Here is a 21,248-nt window from a genome sequence, read left to right as displayed (position 1 = left end):
AGCCACAGTGAAAAAATATCTAGACATGCGTACTGGCATGAGCGTGTCAGTATAATTTGTTTTCTTTTCTTCCTTCTTTTCTTTATGTATCCACCTACTATTCTGTCCCCCTCTCATGTTTTCCCTTCCTCTTATCTTTTCTCTCTTAGTCTCCATCTTCTAACCATTTCTACATACTTATAACATATGAAGCCATATATGTTCAACACACTCTATACCATATATAATTTGTACATTTCTTGCAGTCTTTTCAATTTCATAGTTGACCTACTATTTTGTTTATTGCATATTTTTTTGTAATATCTGTGAAGCTTTTCCTTCCAATTCTCCAATGATAATGGTTTTGCTCACTAGGACTATTCTTGTAAACAAATATATATATATATATATATATATATATATATATATATATATATATATATATGTTCCACACACTATATGCCATATATAATTTGTACATTTCTTGCAGTCTTTCCAATTTCATAGCTGACCTACTATTTTGTTTATTGCATATTTTTTTTTGTAATATTTGTGAAGCTTTTACCTCCAATCCTCCACTGATAATGGTTTTGCTCACTAGGGCTATTGTTGTCAACAAATATATATATATATATATATATATATATATGTCGCACACACTATATGCCATATACAATTTGTACATTTCTTGCAATGTTTCCAATTTCATAGTTAACCTACTATTTTGTTTGTTGCATAATTTTTTTGGAATATCTGTGGAGCTTTTTCCTTCAGGCTTCCACTGATAATGGCTTTGTTCACTTGGACTATTCTGGTCAAAAAAAATATATATATATATATATCTATATATATATATATTTATATATATATTTATATATATATATATTTATAATATATATTTATATATATATATATATATATATATATATATATATATATATATATATATATATATATAAATATATGGGTTCACTTTGGAATCTCGAAATACTGAAATGTCAAATTTCAGTATCTCGAGACCAAAGTGTCGAAACTGCAGTTGCAAGAAGCTGCAGAATATCGAACCCGAAATATAGAACCCGCAGTAGTGATGGTGTGTTAGGTAAGTGTAATGTTTTTTAAGGGTTTTGGGGAGGGTTTGTGTGTATGTATGTGAATGTGTTGGGGAGTTTTAGGTGTGGGTTAGTGTAGGTAGGTAAGAGTGTGAGTGTGTAAGTGTTGAGAGGGGTGGTGGTTGTATGTATGTCATGTGTGTTTGTGCAAGGTGGGTGTAGAATGTGTGGTGGTGAGTTTTCTGTCTTTCGGTTTTTAGTGAGACCTTGAAGTTAGTATATATAAGTGGCGGTGGGGGGTGCAGGAGTCTTTCTCCCCCCTGCTTATAGGAAGGGTTGGTTTGTGTGTTTGTTTTGTTGTGTATGTGTGTGTTGTTTTGGTTTGTTGTAGTGTCAGGAGGTAGATGTATTTGTGTTAGTGTGGTGTAGTGTTTTTTTTGACAGTCGCGGTTTTGAATTTCACAGTTTTGGGGTTTTGGGTTTGTGAGGTTTCGACTTTATAGTCTCGAAATACTGAAATTCGATGTTTCAGTATTTCAGGATTATAAAGTGAATATATATATATATATATATATATATATATATATATATATATATATATATATATATATATATATATATATATATATATATCAAACTATATAAATGTACATATATTTACAAATTTTTGTCGACCACAATATCCAAGTGAGCAAAGTCATTATCATTGGAGGCCTGGAGGGAAAATGAATACATATATGGCTTTCATTATTGAAGTCTTGTTGAATGAAAGTGTTAGACCATAGCATTCTTTTGCTGTGCCCCCAGGATTCTCAGTTGTTCTGTGATCTAGTTTGGAAAAGGCTAGGGATGGTATTTCAATATGTTTTCACATCCCACTGAGACTGATCAAGGTAAAGATAGGAATTTCCAATTTTTCTCAGCATGTAATAGGTACAGGAACAAGATGTGGGTTTCTCTTAGCCAACCATTTGTCCAGTAGTGTGAGCTCATTCTTGCATTCCTGTTGGAGGTCACAGACCTTCTACTTAATTCAATGCACTCCGGGAACTTCGATATCTGAGTAGATGATCTGTGTCCTTTTCAAACGAGCTCCTCTATAATATGTGGGGGGTTGGCTTCACTTAAGTGGATTATTTTAACTAGGCTGTACTATACTATACATTTGTTATACTCATAACACTTGTATCTGCAAAGGTCACTTGTATCTGAAAAGGTCAAAGAAGGGATAGTGCAACATTTTTTTTCAAGAACTGGCAGTTGGCTTAGATTGTCTGGCAGGTGGCTTAGAGGATTAAGGGCTGTATTCAGTGGTGCAGGGTTTGATTCCCACAGCTTCCACTGCCTAACTGTGCGACTCTGAACAAGCTCATAACGTGACACCTCTCCTGGGCTGAGTCTGAAAAATCTCTTGGGAAACAAAGAATACCAAGTAATGACTTGTGTTTCAGATGTCAAGGGTGGGCCACTTAGCCATATTCTGTTGGAGTAATGCTGATAAGAATGAGAATAATAGAAATGTGAACACTGATGTGCATGTTACAAATTAATCTATTTCTATGGAATGCAATAAGGCTCATACTAGTACTGAGCAAGCCTTGACTGTATTACAACCAGGCTACTAAAGTGTACTATATATTGGAAAGGAGATACACTCAAGCTTTACTGTATTCTGGAAGCACGGTTACCTTTGTCAAAGGTTCTCATGTGTAAGGATAAAATTAATAATAAACAAAAAGTGGAAGTGGTACGTGTTTATAGTGATAAAAGGGAAGACCCTCCCCAACATGCAAACACTTAAATAGTTACAGGAAAACCCCTGTATCCAGTGGTTGTAGGGTCGGATTTTGCTCAACACATTATTAATGGGAAATACTTCTCCCATTTTTTAGGTACTGTGAAAGATGTGTGAAAAGAGTCTGACACAGAGTGTCCACAGATACAGTGTGGCATGCCAACAGACCTAATAAGAAAGAGATAAACCTAAAAATGGATTTCCTATCCAGCATAAGAATGGAATGTGGAAGAGCTGGAGAACAATGCCCTTACTGAGATCCAGAATCAAACACAGGAGAAGGTAGTTAACAAAGAAGCTACAAAGAGGCCAGAATCTAGTTGTAGTTACATGGCAAAATCGTCCTTTGTGTTACCATAAATCTACTTCAATGATGGCACAACAGAAACCCGTTTCTGTAAAAGATGGCAGCAAAGGAAATAAAGTCAAACTGATAGAAAACACTAAAGGTGTCTGGTGAAAGACTTATAAAACTGTTACGACAGAGACAGAGAAGACAGGATGTGAAAGATCTAGAAGAATAAGGGCTTGAATGAGGACCCTAAGAGCAAACAAATGGTAGTCAGCTCTAATGAAAAGGTAAAACGATGCAGAGCTAAAAACATTTATCTTCAATGGGAACAGGAAGTTAAAGGAAAACGAGAACTGTCAATAGACCTATTCATAAAGTAGAACATTTAAATCAGACGAAAGTTCTTGCCCAGAGTTACCCATTGAGGGAAAGACACAGAGGAAGCTGGAGTGCCAGTTTTTGGATTCGAATTCAAGAAAAACTAATTTTTACAATAATCCTGAGCTAGTCAACTTATATGTAAGTAACACAAACTTTAAATAAAAAAGTATAATGGGAAGAAAATACTTTAAGTGGGACAAGTCTGAGAGAATATAACCAAGGTTATAGGAGAAGATAGTGGAACCAGATGCTCAAAGCCATTCTTACTCCTATTATGAATTAAAAGATTTTCTCCTATATACATCAAGTTAAAAAGCAATGAAATGCTGCACCAGCTGTTAGTACCAACACTTTATGGGACAGCAGTGATGAACTTATCCCATAACTATGTGTTGGGAGGTCACCAGGTGATGGCCACAACTAAGACAATAGTGTTAGTTTGATTTTATTAGCCAGGTGTAATTAAAACAATATAATGTATCTGTGCTTCTGGTTTAGAAAGTTAGAATTCCACACCACAGCCTACATTTAAGAGTCCTTTGATTCCAATGCCTATTATAGAGGTGTCACTTGAATGCACTACTATGGACATTGTGGAGCCACTTGTAAAATCTAGGAATGGACATCAGTACACACTAGTAACAATGGGCTATGCTTCAGCATTTCCAGAAGCTGTACCATTACACTAGGATGATGCTAAGGCCATTGCCAGAGAACTGATACTCTTATTCTCCAGAGTGGCTTTGCCTAAAGACAAACCTGCTGACAGAGGCACCTCCTTTATATCAAAGGTATTGCATATGTTGTGTCAGTACTTTCAGGTTAAGCAGTTAAGAACACCAGTATACCAACCACAAACTGATGGCTTAGTACAGAAGTTTAATATTACATTGAAATCTGTGCCCATCCACCCTCGCAGTGCCATCAACTGCCCAAGATACTAAGGGTCTCCTGGGCTATATTCAGGGCTTTACCCCATGACACTGGTACCAGCAATAGCTAACAATGCAGCTATACATCAGGATCAATGACTTATGGTTAGATTGCTCACATATGCTTCCAGCAGCCCTGGTTAGGCAACAACTACAGAAGTGTTTGTTAGTCATCTGAAAGCTATTTCTTCTTCTTGGGGGGGGTCAAAGGTCCTCATGTAATTATCTTGCCCCCTGATAGAGGACATGGAAGCTTGCAAGCTGCTAAAACATTTAGCTCCAGTATCAGTATGTGGAGAGCATGCTTGTGGTCATGTGACTGTACAGCTTACTTCATATACTACACATCACATCCTCACTGGATATGACAGTAAATTATGTGTAAGTTATCCCAATAAAATGAACATGCACAGTATCACGGCCACTAGATACTGCCACTCAGCCCTTTACCCTTATCTTAAATGCACTTATAAATTTAAACTCAACAGCTCACACAGGAAACATGACACCTCAGTATGTACAAACTCTGTGCAGATGTACCTGAAGAGCTCAGGAATGAGTGGGGATATTCAGCAATCAAAAAGAAATGCTTTAACAATGGGGAGGCCAGTTGCAGCCTGCACCCACACCCTCTTACTTACATACCCTCATGCCAAAGTCACTCCAGTTCAGAGAAAAACAATCATTATTAAAACAGGTAAATAATGAGTTGGCATTCTCTGTCATCAGTCAACCTCAAAATAAAATCTGCAACACAGCAACTATAAACAATTCTCAATAATAACTATTGAGCAAACAAATATTGGGCAAACACTACCATGAACAAATATTACTCAAGCAAAATAAACTTAAGCAAATGGAGACTGAACGAGTCAGTATGAAGTGAACATATATATATATTACATATAAATAGATAGCAATACAACTATAAATACATATGTCTATATATGTGAAAGTATGTATATGTATGCAAACACACAAAAAGGATATATGGTTAGCTAACAAAGCCAAAATAAATGAATATTTGACAGTAACTAAATACAGGTAAAACCTACTCCCATCAAATTACATAACTATTGCACGTGACAGATATCATCTATAGGTCACTCACATTCATCTGTGCATCCTTCATAAGGTATTTTTTAGTTTTTGTTTTTTAATGTTGTATTCATGTTACTTATAAATAAAATTACTATATATTATTATTATTATTCATAAAGCATTTCTCCATGGATCTCCACTGAGAAGAGGTTATATGTCCAGTCAGGCCTTCCTAATAAATGCAAATCAATCAATCAGTCAATCAGTAAATAAGAATGCAAAAAGCCCCTGCACTCATATGAATTCTTTGTAAACATATTAAGCACATGGATGTACAGCGATAATGAAAGGGCAGTACCCATGGTTTACAAACTATGTCACTGTGTCATTATTAGTATTCCCCTGGAGAAACACTACAGCCGAACTGCATCTGCATTTACAGGAGGTGACAGGAAACAACATTTACAAATCTCGCACTCCCATCCTCTCTAAAAATAATTTCAACAATCTGTTCGTGCTAATACTTGTGTGTGGTCCAAAGACCACACATTTACTGGCCATAACTGTAAAGAATCTGCAAGGCTCTCTCTCTATGTAATTATGGGTTCAATTCTGAAGCTCGAAATACTGAAATATTGAATTTCAGTATCTCGAGACCGGAAGAACGAACGTGCACTTGTTCAAAACTGCACTTTGTTGAATATGAGAATGTCAAATGTGCGGTAAGTATTTCCTGTTGTGTTTGTATTGTGTTCTTTCTCTTTAAGAAGTAGTGGTATCCGGGTGCTGAAAATGCTGGTCAATGTGTGGTTATGCTCGGAGATGTAGGTAAGTATGTAGTATTTAAGGATTTAGGGTAGGGATGTGTTTTTTGTAATGTTTATGGACTTTGTATGTGCAGTTTAGGGTAGGTGGGTGAGGGTGTGTGTGTATAGATGTTGAGAGTGGTGATTGTTTTACATGTGTGATGTGTGTGTAATGGGAGTGTAGGGCTGATAGAGGTAGGTGTGTTGCTGTTTTTGTGTTAGTATGACCTCGGAGTTGGCATTTCAAAGTAGTGGGGTTGTGGGGGGTGCAGGGGGGTTTGCCCCCCCTGCTTAAAAAGAATAGTGTTGTTTTCTTTTTTGTTTTTGTATGTTTTCATGTCGGAGAAGGGTTTGGTGTTTTTTTTGTTTTGTTTTTGGTGTTTTGCATGTCGGTATTTTGGGTTTTCGTGGTTATGGAGTTTTGTTCTTCTAGTTCTCGAGATATTGAAATTCAATATTTCAGTATTTAAAGCTTCAGAAGTGAACCTGTAATTATATATATCTATATGTGCGTGCATGTCTGTGTGTTTGTGTGCGTGTGTGTGTGTGTGTGTGTGTGTGTGTGTGTGTGTGTGTGTGTGTGTGTGTGTATGTATGTATATATATATATATATATATATATATATATATATATATATATATATATTATATCAAGAAGACCCATATATATATATGTGTGTGTGTGTGTGTATATGTATATATATATATATATATATATATATATATATATATATATATATATATATATCAAGAAACTTTGGCTACATCTTCATTCAGCTGATTTGGATGAGCACAGCTATAATTGAGTACATTGTTACTTGTAATATCCTTTTTGTAAATCTTAATGTATGGTCATTCCATCATTACACAAACTGATCTTTAGAATTTTTAAAGATTAAAATAATTACTTATTTGACATTTGTTAACCGGGTTAGTCCGACTGAGCCAAAGGCCCATATTCAGTGGAGACCCGAGGAGAAAAGCTCCAGTTAGTTCACCATCTTATAAAACTTAGAAGCATGACAAAAATGAGCAGTTGTACAGGAGACACAACATGAAGAATATTAACAAAGTTAACATAATTTCTACTGCAGAAGAGAAGAACAAATAAAAGCAGAAATGCGATTGGTACAAGATATGAGATACACTTAAAGTATCTGACAGATGCTGATACAATTATTATGTTTTAAATCCAGGAATATATATTGAATTTAAAATCCAGAAAAAAATTATATATAATTATAAGACATAGAGAAGAGGAGAAAGAATGGGGGTGATATAAGATGAATACAATGACAGAGTTGTCATGTGGGGTTAGACATGGGCAGGACCAAGTTCCTTGTAGATAGTAAAAAATAGAAAACAAACTCTCCCAAGAACAAGTGGTGTAAAAACACAAACAATAAAAATGAAATAAAAGTAAATACACCACGCCACGGCACGAAATAAAGTCCAAAGACAATTTATTGCAATGTCGGTAAGCACTTTCACACGGAAATACATGCTTCATCAGACCTCAGAAACAAAGTAAAACACCAACCATATATATTCTCCATATCATCAATTACATCAATTAAAGCATCAATTTAAAAGAACCTATAAGGATTCTACATTAATTAAGAAGAAACTTCCTACGAACCATATACAGGTATTATGCTTCAAAGTGCAATATACCTATTAAATCACTTAAACAGCGCACTTCCCTTCAGATTATATGAGGTTTTGATCATGTATTTGGCTTTAGGGTTGTTGAAATGGTTAGACCCAGTATACGAGGTGGGGATTTTAGGAATTACATGGAAGAACGTGAGCTCCATTGGATAATCCGTCTACAGGCTAAAAAATATCCAGGCATTAATGGTAGGACTTCCATCAAACCTATTTTGAAGGGACGTGCTCTCTTTAAGTGATTTAATAGGTTTATTGCACTTTGAAGCATACAAATACAAAGAATTATATGAACTGTTTGGTGATGAGTTTACGTTAAAGTTTGATACTATCAATGATAGTATATCTGCTTATGAACAGCAGATTAAAGTACAAAAGCTAAAGAAGCTGACTGGAGATGTTACTGATTTTGCTCAGGGTCAGGTCTTTATGTGGACTAGGAGCGATCATGCATCGGAAGCTTGCCATGATGATCGCATTATATCTGATGCTGCTGAAGTGCCTGCTACTGTTTTAACTACCTCTGTCAGCAGTGTTGCTGACAATCTCCCTACAGTTAGTTCTGTTGGATCGAAAGGGGCAAGTTCGCTAACTTTGCCTATTGATGTGGCTTCTCCCATTGTATGTAATGTGACTACTGCACCTTTAGATTCTATGTTACCCGCATCTGTTCTGGATGTATGACCTAAGAAGAGGCTGCATGATAAGTTGAATGAGGGTTTCCCTTTAGCCGTGCCATTTCCTATTCGACAGAAGGCGTTCCAACAGTTTCAACGGTCACAGAGTCAAGGATGGAAGCACCAACGACCGAAGACTCCAGGACACAAACTTTGAAAAAGATGTGGAGGGGACCAACGGTTCCATAGTCCTCAACTTGTCTGGTAAGACCTTAACTTCTGCTCAATTAAGTTTATTACAATGTGGCTTAGGTTTTATTCCAGCCCAGAATTCTATGTTCAGTGAGACTATCATTGATTTTTGGCTTTTTGCTCATAGAGTTATGCTTAAATCTATGTTTCCCAATGAAAGGCTGTTGACTGATGTTAATAACTTTCTTTATAAGAAGCCTAGTGTCTTTCAGCCTATACTCAGTCCTGTTTTGGATACGTTCCTTAAGAAATGTGAGAAAGATTTGGCTCATATGCATAATAATGGTAACATTAAGGGAACATTTTATAACATCAGTAATGAGGAGAGACATGCTTTACATGAATTGCAGAACGATAAGACACTTATTATCTAGCCTGCTGATAAGGGCGGTGTGATTGTGCTCATGGATTATGACTTTTATCACTCTAAAATGATTGAAATGTTGGGGGACACTAATGTTTATGATCGAGTTGACCAGGACTTCATTGACTCTATACATGATAAAGTGCAGTCTTTCATTTATGATTGTCTGTCTGATGGAATTATTGACAAGGAGTTATATGATTATTTAATTGTTGCATTTCCTGTTGTGCCTATATTTCAAGCATTACCTAAGGTGCATAAGGATCCGGTCAACCCCCACATTTCGACCTATAGTTTCAGGAGGGGGGTGGCTGACGGAGCCCTTTTCACTGTTTGTAGATAGGAAATTGAGACCGCTATTGGGAGCGGAACCGCAGATATTTAGAGATAGTAAGCAGTTTTTACAGCAGTTATATGCTGATGCTAGTGACCTTGTTTTTGATGGAACTTGCTATATGGTAAGTCTTGACGTTTCCTCCCTCTTCACCAGTATCCCCAATGATTTAGGGATAGATATGGTGAGGAAATTTATGTTAAATAAATCTGGTGATGGTGGAGGTGTGGATCTGATATGCTCGTTCTTGGAAGTGGTCTTGGAAAACAATGTTTTTAGATATGAGGATCATGTCTATTTACAGAACGTTGGTGTGGCCATGGGCACTAGCTGTGCCAATAGCTAAGCCAACTTAGTGATGGCCCAATGGGAGAATGAGTATATTCTAGGTTCTCCGTTTTCTTCCTGTATTAGTGTATATAAGAGGTTTGTGGATGACCTCTTTGTCATTTGTGTAGGTATGGAAGCTTCTTTAGTGGAGTTTCTTACTTATGTTAATCAGACTATCCCCTGTCTGAAGTTTACCTATAGATACTCAGATAAGGAGATTGATTTTTTGGATGTTAAGTTGATTGTGAATGAGCAGAACAAACTTACTACTACCCTTTACAGGAAGGATTGCTGGAGAAACACAGTGTTACACTGTGATAGTATGCATCCGAGACATGTGTTTAGGAATTTAATCAAGGGGCAGGGAATGAGGATTTCCCACCTGAATAACAAGGATGATTTGTTTTGCAGAGGTGTTGAGAAACTGGGTGATGAATTTTTGTCCAGAGGCTATGGGAGACGTGAGGTTGATGTAGCTCTATATGGGAGTTGTAGGGAGAGAGAGGGGAGAGCTCGTCCTTTTTATTCTGATGGCTATAATTGCATCTTGAACACTTCTGCTAGTAATGGCTCTATCTGCTCTAATCCGGATGTTCCCTTCTCTGTGTACTATACCAGTGATGTTCATCACATCCTGGATATAGTTAGAGATCATTGGTCGATTTTACATCTGGATATTGGGTTGAAGAAGGTGGTGGGGGATAAACCCAATTTTGTTTTTAAAAATAGGAAGAGTCTTAAGAGACAGTTGTGCTACAAGGATGTATGTAATACACCTAAGGTTGATGATGATATGCAAATAGGAACAATGAGATGCATGAATTGCAATTTTTGTGATAATATAGATGTTTCAAATAACTTTATGCATCCTGTAACCAGGAAGGTTTATGAATTTAGGGCATGTGCAAATTGTAGGAGTAGGGACTTGATTTATTTGGCCAGCTGCAGAGTATGTGGCTGTTTTTATATTGGCAAGACCAATAGGTCCCTAGCTGAGCGTATTAGGGAACATTTGTACTCGATAAATCAACATGATTCACGTAATGCACTAGCCAAACACTGTTTAGAATTAGATTTTAATCATGTATTTGGCTTCAGGGTTGTTGAAATGGTGAGACCCAGTATACGAGGTGGGGATTATAGGAATTGCATGGAAGAACGTGAGCTCCTTTGGATAATCCGTCTACAGGCTGAAAAATATCCAGGCATTAATGGTAGGACTTCCATCAAACCTATTTTAAGTGATTTAATAGGTATATTGCACTTTGAAGCATAATACCTGTATATGGTTCATAGGAAGTTTCTTCTTAATTGATATAGAATCCTTATAGGTTCTTTTAAAATGATGTTTTAATTGATGTAATTGATGATATGGAGAATATATATATATATATATAGTTGGTGTTTTACTTTGTTTCTGAGGTCTGATGAAGCACGTATTTCTGTGTGAAAGCGCTTACCGACATTGCAATAAATTGTCTTTGGATTTTATTTCTTGCCATGGCGTGGTATATTTACTTTTATTTCATCCTTGTAGATAGTGTTTAAGTTCATGCTTAAACAAGTATTTTTGGGAGATCTGTCTCATATTAAGGAGAAGTGTGTTCCAGGCATGGGCTACAGAGTACTTATAGAGGGATTTTCCAATATTCTTGTTAGATTTGTAGATATCAAGGAGGAGTTTGTTGGTTGTGCAAAGGTGATGGCGGGGGTTGTAATAAGATACAAGGTTACACATGGAGGGGCAGGAAGAAGGATAATTCAGAATGGAGTGGGGAATGCGGTTGCTGAACTAATAGTTGGTTAGAGAATTCGGCTATTGGAGTGCTTTAAGGGCAAGACAGTGATGGGAATTATAAAGGAGACAAGTGGCAAATCTGGCAATTTTATTGTGAGTTTGTTCAAGTTTGGACAGTAGAGTAGGTTGAGTATTTGTAAGAATAAGGGCTGCATGGTATTGCTGAGACAGGAGATGGAAACGGAGGATTTGTGATGTGCCAGTGTTTTAGGAAGGAAGAGAAGAAGTTTAGTTTTTTTTGTTAGGATTAAGTATGAGTTGGTTGTCTGACAGCCATGTTTCAACTGAGCAAAAGGAGTTCTGAGTTAAAGATAAGAGATCAGGGATGCTATGGGCAGTGGTAATAAGAGTGGAACCATGAGCATATTGAAGGAGTGTTGAGGGGTTACAGACAGAATGTAAATTGTTAGTGAAAATATTGAACAAGAGGAGACCTAAGATGGATGCTTGTGGAATACCAGTGTTGACAGGTAAGAAGGGGGAGAAGACAATTTACCAGGGAATGAACTGCTGCCTATTGGTGAGGTAACTTGAGAACCAGTTTAAGGAGGAACCCACAATTTTTAGATCTGCATTTTAAAAAGTATGAAGGAAGGCTTCCCGCTTGTAAAAGCACATATTTTTGATTATTACATAATTGTTACAACTTTTGATCTCCTCAGTTATAGCTACATAGGGTTTATATGAACTTGGTAACTCGGACCACAGGTAAAAGCATGTACATTCAGAGATACAGTGCACAAATAATATGAACGCAAATACATTCAACAATACAATACATACAGAAAGCAAAATAAGGATGCAAATTGTTACATGCGTCATGTACAATGTATGCAGTTGGTATCAAGAAGAAGTCATTAAGCCTTTGTATATTAAGGTATTTCAACAGGAAGCAGGGCAGTGTAGGTTTTGTCTGAGACTGACTCTAATGGAAAACAGGGGCAGCACCAAGTTTGCTTTTGTCAGTGAAATGTATTATTTGGATTGTGTTTGAAGGTGGAGTTTGAGCTGTTTGCAGAACTGCAGAAAGTTGAATATTTGGCATATTTTGTCTGGGAGTGTATTTCAAGTGGTTGGGGCAGATTTGAGAAAGAATTTTTTCACCAAAGTCATTGGAGGGAAGGGGTCGAAATAAGTTGAAGAGTTTCCTAATTCCTTAATGTGCAGACACACACACACATACACAGCTATATATCTATATTTATATCTATATATAGTTTCAGTAGACTTGTGCAAATGATAAGGTAAAAACGTGGTATTCTTATTAATTTCTCAAAATGCTTAATCACAATATTGGGACCCTCCAATATAAAATTAAAACAGTGCAAAACATACATTTGGTCATACCCTTCTTACATTTAGTGTTACTACAAGGTCTCGTGATATTATCTATTTACAAAATGTGTTTAATCGACCTAAGATTTTTTATATATAAAATTAGGGAAAACACCAACAACTTCAACCAAATCAGAATTTCTAAAATGACCTTCAAATTATCCTGAATAACATTCTTAATATTAAAGTCATCCATTGTCATATTTAAAACAAAACTACACTTAAAATATTTATAATCAACAACTTATTGAGACTTACTAAAACACCTCCTTTTAAAATAGGTAAAAACACTGATCTCTTTTGTTAATAATTTCTTCTGCCATTTGTTGTAACATTTTTAATTTATACCCTCTAATTTTAAATAATTTGATTATTTCTTGAATACCTTTTAAAAAAGTAATCTGATTAGTAGTGAGCCTAGATAATCTTATCATCCGACCCCTAGGGATGTTCCTTTTTATAAAAAATTGGGTGCACACATATAATGTAAGTAATTCTTGGAAAAGCACGGTTTTGTATATATTTTGCTACATATTTTGCTAAACCAAGTCTGGCCATGGAAATCCTAACCAACTATGACATCTAAATAGTGCATACTAAAACCCATATGTCCCGTTGTAAATTTCAGAAAATGGGTGGTGGAATTAATCTAAAAAGGCTTGTATCTGTCCCTCTGTTGCTTCAGTAATATAAATTAAATCATCTATAAACTATCTATGTAACTATGTAGCTATCTAACTCTATGGATTAGTGCTTTTGTTTTCTCCTGGTGAGAGAAGGAGTGCAGTTACATTATTTTCTGGAGACAGCTGATCACCAGAAAGCTTAATAAATGCTTTATAAGTGACAGCTTAGAATATGTACTTATATTCTGATCCTGGTGAAAGTAGGAGCAGAGTGCATTGATTCCGGACTCTTTCTGGTTGGAGAGTGAATGTCTCTGATTAACATACCTGATTGGTCTGGTTGCTATTTGAAGGCATCTACCAGAAAAAGGCTACAAGCCTGCAGACCCTTGCATCATCTGGGACAAGACTGTGGATCATTAAACAGGCAGTGGCCTGCTTCTCTTCTTGGGATTGGTGCTAAAACTAGCTAGTTTTAGCTAGAACTAGCCAGTTTTTTAGTTTCAGCACTCAAAATTGTTTCCTTGTGCTCAGCACTTGCTCAGAATTCGTTGTAAGCACTAAATAAACTACAACTTACGACAGTACTCGACTTTCGTCACTTGTCAAGAGGAAAACAGTTCTTAGTACTTAAATTAATAAGCACCTGCCCAGGCATGTCCATGGGTCAGCTCCCTGTGTTTTCTCCTGTCCACCTGATGAATCTGGGCATTTTGGGGCAATGTAGCAATTACCTCATAAACACTGACAACCCTCTCCTCCTACCACCCAACACTACAACCTGTGAGTGATGCACTTATATAGCCAAACTGGAAGCCAAGCTCTCTCCAGCCAAGACTGGACTAGATAGTCAAGAGGAGAAGGTTAACACCTGCACCACACTCAACACACAGTCCTTCAAAACCCACACTACCAAATCCCACACATAGAAACACAAAGCACATACCCACATTCACGAAGGCTCTCAATAAAAATCTGCCCAAGCAACAGAGACCTCCCAAGTTGAAATGCAGACAACCACCACCCCCAACACTCCCCAAATGATACACAGCCCACAAAATCAGTATACCACTCAACCTCAGCCCATAAGGCAAAACAACGTACCCAACATACTAGTCATAGATGACTCTATAGTCAGGCACACTGATGTTCCACTCACCAAGCTAAACAAGGAGAAAGTTACTGTCAGTTGCCTGTTGGGTGCCAGGATTGGGTCTATATTATAACATCAAAGTTCAAAAACTTTGAATGTTATAATATCGAACCCTTTAGAGCGAAAGCTGACAATAGCAAAGCCTCACTGCATCAAAATTTTACCTAGGGTAAGATTTTGGTGGTCCATTCCGTGGCTTCGCTATTTACAGCACTGTGGTGCGATGGTTACGGACTGGGTTTAGGGAAGTGAGCGAACAGAGGTTATGGATTGGGTTCAGGTAAGTGTGGTGTGATGGTTACGGACTGGGTTAAGGTAAGTGAGCGAACAGACTGGGGTAAGGTGAGTGTGCAGTGGTTAGGGACCTTAGGGTTAGGGTTGGGTTAAGGTAAGTGGGTAGTTAGTGGTGTATTCCTGGTTTAGTGTAGGGTTTCATGAAGTGTATGTGTGTGGATTATTTATTTTGGTGTGCTTGAGTTGTGTGTATGTTTGTCAGAACAGCAAATTTTTTCCCCTGGGAAAAAATTTGCTATTCTGACTGTTCTGTTTTCTGGTGTTTCGATTAAATGGGGTCGATATTATAACATTCGATGTTTTTAGACTTCGATGTTATAATATAGACCTGCCTGGATCCACCACAAAATGCACACACTCAGGTCACTCCATAACAAGTACAAATATGACTCTGTCATTGTCCATGCTGTCCAGTAGCCAGCCAGGTTCCAATTGTGTATCACCTATAATCTGGAGAAACTCAGTGGTGTCACGAAGTCTGGAACGTACCCACTTGAGTAAGGATTGTAACTTCAAAGTTGAATATTGTGATAGGAGTTTGGTGATAGAGCCCCTGCCCGAGACAATAGGTCTACCTGGTGGGTGATGAAGATCTTTATGTATCTTAGGGATCTTATTCTCCAGATTATAGGTGATACACAATTGGAACCTGGCTGGCTACTCTATACCCTAGATGTGTCAGCATTATATACAAACATACCACACTGGGTGGGCTTGGATGCCCTAGAATACTGGTTGAACAAGTCAGATCTTTATCCTCCAGGTATAAACACTTTAATTATTGGGCTTGCTGAACACATACTAACTAAGAATGTCTTTTGCTTTTGGCAAACTAAGGGGACAGCCATGTAGGCTTCTTTCACTCCCATTTACGCAGATTTATTCATGGCTTATGTCAAGGAGTGCATTATTTATGACAATTCTCATAACATCTACATAACTGAAACTGACATTTGTAGGAGGTATTTGGATGATTGCTGGATGGTATGGATATCAGATGAGTGTTATGTGAAGGAATTCATAGGTTATCTCAACAAAAACAAATGGGGTATTCAATTCCCTGTTAGTTACCATTCCTGCAGGATCATTTTTTTGGATGTACTGACTACTAGGAATGTGGATCACACCCTAAATACACAGGTATATAGGAAATACCCCCAATATAATTCCCTTCTCCATGCCGCCAGCTTTCATCCACCTCACATCTGCAGAAATATACCTAAGTCCCAATTTCTTAGCATGAAAGGTATTTGTTTCAAGCCCGATAGTTATGTACAATATAGGGATGACCTTATTGACAGATTTAGGGACAGAGTGTACCAAATGGGTTACGTCCTGAGTGCTAGTAACACGTTTTCTTCATTAGACAGGTCAGATACATTAAAATACAAGGAACAAGGGATCAAACAACAATCTGTAATCCGTCTGGTCACTACTTATGGCAGGAACATGGGAACTCTACTTAATATTGTCCAGAGACACTGGAACATATTAAGGGCAAATGACTATTTTTTCCACCATTTTGCAAGACAGGTGTTTGTTCTCATTTCGCAGGGGGAGAAACATAGGGTCCCAATTGAGCCATTACAAACACATCAACCAAACTACAGGGGTTTCTGGACAATGGACCATGGTCGGGGACCTACTTTCAGGTTGTGTTCCTTGTGGCCACTGTACCCACTGTAAAGCTTTGAATAAAACTAAGGAGTTTTCCAGCAGTAATACCGGCAATGTTTTTCAGATTCAGTTCTTTGCAAATTGTGGGACAGATTGGCTGATTTATTTGGTCACCTGTAGTTGCCATGCTTTTTATGTTGGACAGACATCCAGACCCCTTAGAATCCGTACTTCAGAACACTTTAGTGGGATAAGAAATAAAAAAAAACAGTAACACACTATACAAACATACCATTAAACATCCTAATGCTACATTCAGATTTGCAGTTATCGAAAAAATCATGGGCAATAGGGCTAATAAAGCTGGATGGCATAACCTTTTGGATTCAAAAGAAAAGAAAAGGATAATTAAGCTGGGGGCTTTATTTGCACCTGGCATGAATGAACATTTGTAAGGAACCAATCATGTTTCAACATCAATCTGTATGTTCACTATAAATAGGGACTACTGTTTTAATTTTATTTTAAACACTGAAGAAGGCTGAGAATTTATTCAGCCGAAACTGGTCTGTTTATCATGCTTTAAGATAAGCTAATAAAATTACACAGCTTGCCCTGATCTGCTAGGTGTGACCCTAGCCTTGAGTAGCATCCTGCCATCGCCCAGAATGATACCACAGTACATGTACAAAATGATTGACTTCAACAATTGGCTAAGCTTCTGGTGTCATTCTAAGGGGATCCAGTATCTGTCTGTCTGGGACGACATGGTCGACAGACCACGATGCTTTGCCAGAGATGGCCTGTACCTGTCACCCCTGGGATTCTGGATACTGGCTAAGGCTCTTGCCACCCCTATAGTCCCATTTTTAGGCAAGGTTCAAATGCTAAATTCACCATCGTAACAGGTACAAGCAAGCAAACTCTGAGGGTAATGTTACTCAATGCTAGAAGTCTAAACCTCAAAATGCACTCACTCGAGGCACTCCTTAAAATGGAGAATATCGACACCTGTGCAGTGACAGAGACCTAGTTCAAGGCTCCAGAGAGCATCCCTGCATTACCAGGCTATAATTCATACCACACCTTTTGGCCAACTAACTTGGACCAAAACACTAAAACCACCATCAAAAACTACTCCAAAGCCAACTTTATGCTTCTTAAGACAGAAGTGGCAAACTTCACAACACCCATGCAGATGGAAAATAGTGGTATGACTGCTGAATCATACACAAATGCACTGTATAAACACATACACGAGTGCATGGGTTGTGCCACCCCCAACAGAACCAAGACGCTATCTTCCAAAAAAAGGAAGCCAATCTGGTGGTCCTCTGCTATAAACAAACCCTAAAACAGAAGGAAGAAGCTGTTGCAAAAAAGAGTAAAATCCCAAGATTGGAGGATCTCCCTGGTCAGCCTCAGCAAGAAGCTTAGATCCCTCATAAAATCCTCCAAAGCAAGTTATAAAAATAAAATCACCACTGATTCCAAAGACAACCACAAAACATTCTACAGCTATGTCAAGAATCTCAATAGCAACACTCAGATCTGCTCTGAGCTACAGCACAATGTTGCTAAATATACAGAACTAACCAATATTGCCAACATCCTGACAGATAGGTTCAGTGCTAACTTTACCCCCCTCTCACCTTCCAATGGACCCATATTAATACCAGAAGAATGCAAAGCCCCTGTAATCATGGATGAACAAGTAAAGACTGCACTCTCCAAAGCCAAGAAAACAGCATCCATGGGACCAGACAACATCCCAGGCTGCATACTGCATGAACTACAGAACGAACTGGCACCCCACCTAAGTACCATGTTCAATGATAGCCTCACCTCAGGCTATGTGCCTACCGAATGGCGCACAGCGATGGTTATCCCACTCCACAAAGGGGGTGCCACCACAGACCCCAAAAACTACCGCCCCATTAGCCTGATGAGCCTGGTCTGCAAGGCCATGGAACATATCATCTTGGAGCTTATAAACAAAGACAAAGGTAACCTCCAACCCTGGACACCAGTCAGTTTGGGTTTGTAAATGTAGATCATGTCTACTAAAAATGATTGACTTCTTTGAAGCAGTCACTAGAGCCGTACATGAGGGCAAGGTAGTGCACACAGCCTATCTTGACCTTGCCAAGGCTTTCAATACCATCCCCCACTCTGGAATTATAGATAAACTCACTAAACTGGCCATAAATCCCTATGTCACAAGATGGGTGGCCAACACAGTAAAAGTAGCCGACTCCAAGTCCGACTTCAGACCAGTGACGAGTGGAGTACCACAGGGTTTGGTCCTGGGTTCTCTCCTGTTTGGCATCTACTTGTTTGAAGTGCAGGCCAACACAGAAGGTCTTTGGCTAATAAAGTTAACAGATGACTGCAAACTGGGAGCCATAATAGAATCACCTAATAATGTAGACATTAAAAGGGCCTCACAGAGACAGATGCTTGGTGTCAAAGTCATGGCCTCAAGCTCAATGCCAAAAAGTGCATTGTCATCCCCTTTGGGAAAAATTCAGTACCCATGAACTACCACATAGGAGGTAGCTCACTAAACACTGAAAGCGTAATAAGAGACCTAGGGACACAGTTGGACAGTAGTCTCTCCTTTGACAACCACATTGCCACAGTAGTCAGGAAATCATTCTGTGTGGCACACCTCATCACAAAAGGGTTCTCCTCGAGAAAAAAAGGAGGTCATTGTTCCTCTGTACTCATCCCTCATCAGACCCATTATAGACTACAATGCCCCATTTGGCAAGTATCTCACAAGACACTTACAACAATTGGAAAGGCCACAGAAATACCTGACTAAGAGGATTACTGACCTCAAACAGATGCCCTATGCAGACCGTCTCAAAAAACTCCAGCTCTACTCCATCACATATCGCCTACTCAGAGGCGATCTCTGCCTAACATACAAAGCTATGTCAAACCCAGAGCTGTTGGGCATGCTACACTTAAAGAAATCCCAATCTTTCCGAACCACATGCTCCAGGGACCTAAACCTTGTCACCACAATAAATAGAACATGCTGGAGGGATAGATTCCTGTCCCAGATATTTCTCATTCTCTGGAACAAACTACCCATTCATGTCAAGCAAAGTTCTCATTGGCCCTCTTTAAGAAAAATCTTGATGACTGGATGGGAAATAGAAAATTCACTCCGGGGATCACTTCTGCGGCACTACTTGACAGGGGGACAGGAAAATTACTTTCTTGGGTGGTGAAAGCCAGGGAACCTTTTTGGCTAGGCTTATATAGGCCCCAGGGCTGTTAGCCTAGTACGAACCTATGAACCTCTTATAAAATTTATATTTTCACTTAAAATTTCCATTTCACACCAGCCCATTATCAATTTTGCAAAAGATGGTGCTACTGTAGCACCCATGGCAGTACCCCTTAATTGTCGATAATATCTAACATTAAAATAAAAAAAAATGTTTGCAACAAATATTAATAAACTCATTAGATAAATCAGTGGATTTAGAAATAAATATTCTTAAATATTCCATCCCCAAATTAGTGGGTGTACAAGTATACAAGGACTTGATGTCCAAAGCAAAAACCTCACAGAAGAAATATCAGCTGAAAATTATCTTAACTTATTTTATTCTTTATATAACTTTCCAATTGTTGTGTCATGGGATTAAAGTTAGTATCCAAAAACAGAAATGCCTTCAGTAACACTATCTGGAGCAGAAACAACTGGTCTGAAAGGCAAAAGGAACATTTTCCCATGTAACAGGTATACCACAAAGCACACCCATTCTAGGGATATCAACATTTAAAAACTGGTAAATATCCAAGGTAATAGCATTTTCACTAAATAAATCCAATACACTAGAAATGCATTTGTATTGTTTGTGAATATCAAATAAATCCACTTCTTTGTATTCCAAAGGATTCCCCAGCAGTGCTTCCATTCCGTTAATGTAATCTGAATAATGCATAATTACCAATCAACTTCCCTTATCTGCTTTCATAAAAGAGACTTTCCTATTAAATTCATGTAAAACATTGCTTTCTTTCTTACTTATATTAAAAACATTATGATCAACTTTTTTAAGTGTTTGAATAATGTCCTTCTCACATAATTCATAAATCACTGAAATGGTCGACTGAAGGGGTGGATTGTAATTACCAGGTTTCTAAAACTTCCTATTAACATCATCAGCAAAATCTTTAAAAATGAACTGTAAATTTAATTTCCTACAGAATAACTTTAAATTTAATAAAGAATGGGAAACATCAGCTTGCTTACTCAGAACAAATGACAGTCCTTTACTGAATAAACTAATTTGTATGTTATTAAATTGCTCATGAGTAAAACTGTAAATATTGCCAGACAAAAGAGCGTACCATTCAACAAATTCAGTCTCTGTTGCTATACTCGCTAAAGGCATCTCTATGGCCTGCCTCTTCCTTTGTTAGAATGACTCTCTCAGGGATGCTACTATCTGTAAATAGTCTCTGAGACCTTCCCTTGGTGATTCTTCTAGTTCAAAATCCTCTCGGACCTCCTCACTGGCTCCTCTACTAAAAAGACTTCTTCACTATGAACAAATGT

The 21,248-nt window shown here is 37.9% G+C and overlaps 1 protein-coding gene across 1 annotated transcript in view; it reads right to left on the bottom strand.

The window, feature by feature from the left end:
* Positions 1–21,248, bottom strand: part of GNAL (G protein subunit alpha L) — a 2,475,953-nt gene that overhangs the window by 1,575,053 nt on the left and 879,652 nt on the right. The gene's annotated exons all lie outside the window — the stretch shown is intronic.

The sequence above is a fragment of the Protopterus annectens genome, chromosome 3.part1 (assembly GCF_019279795.1).
Source record: "Protopterus annectens isolate FY-2018-M chromosome 3.part1, PAN1.0, whole genome shotgun sequence".
Taxonomy (NCBI): Eukaryota; Metazoa; Chordata; order Ceratodontiformes; family Protopteridae; genus Protopterus; species Protopterus annectens.
Note: the sequence above shows the minus strand (reverse complement) of the source record. Positions and strands in the feature narration are given on the sequence as shown.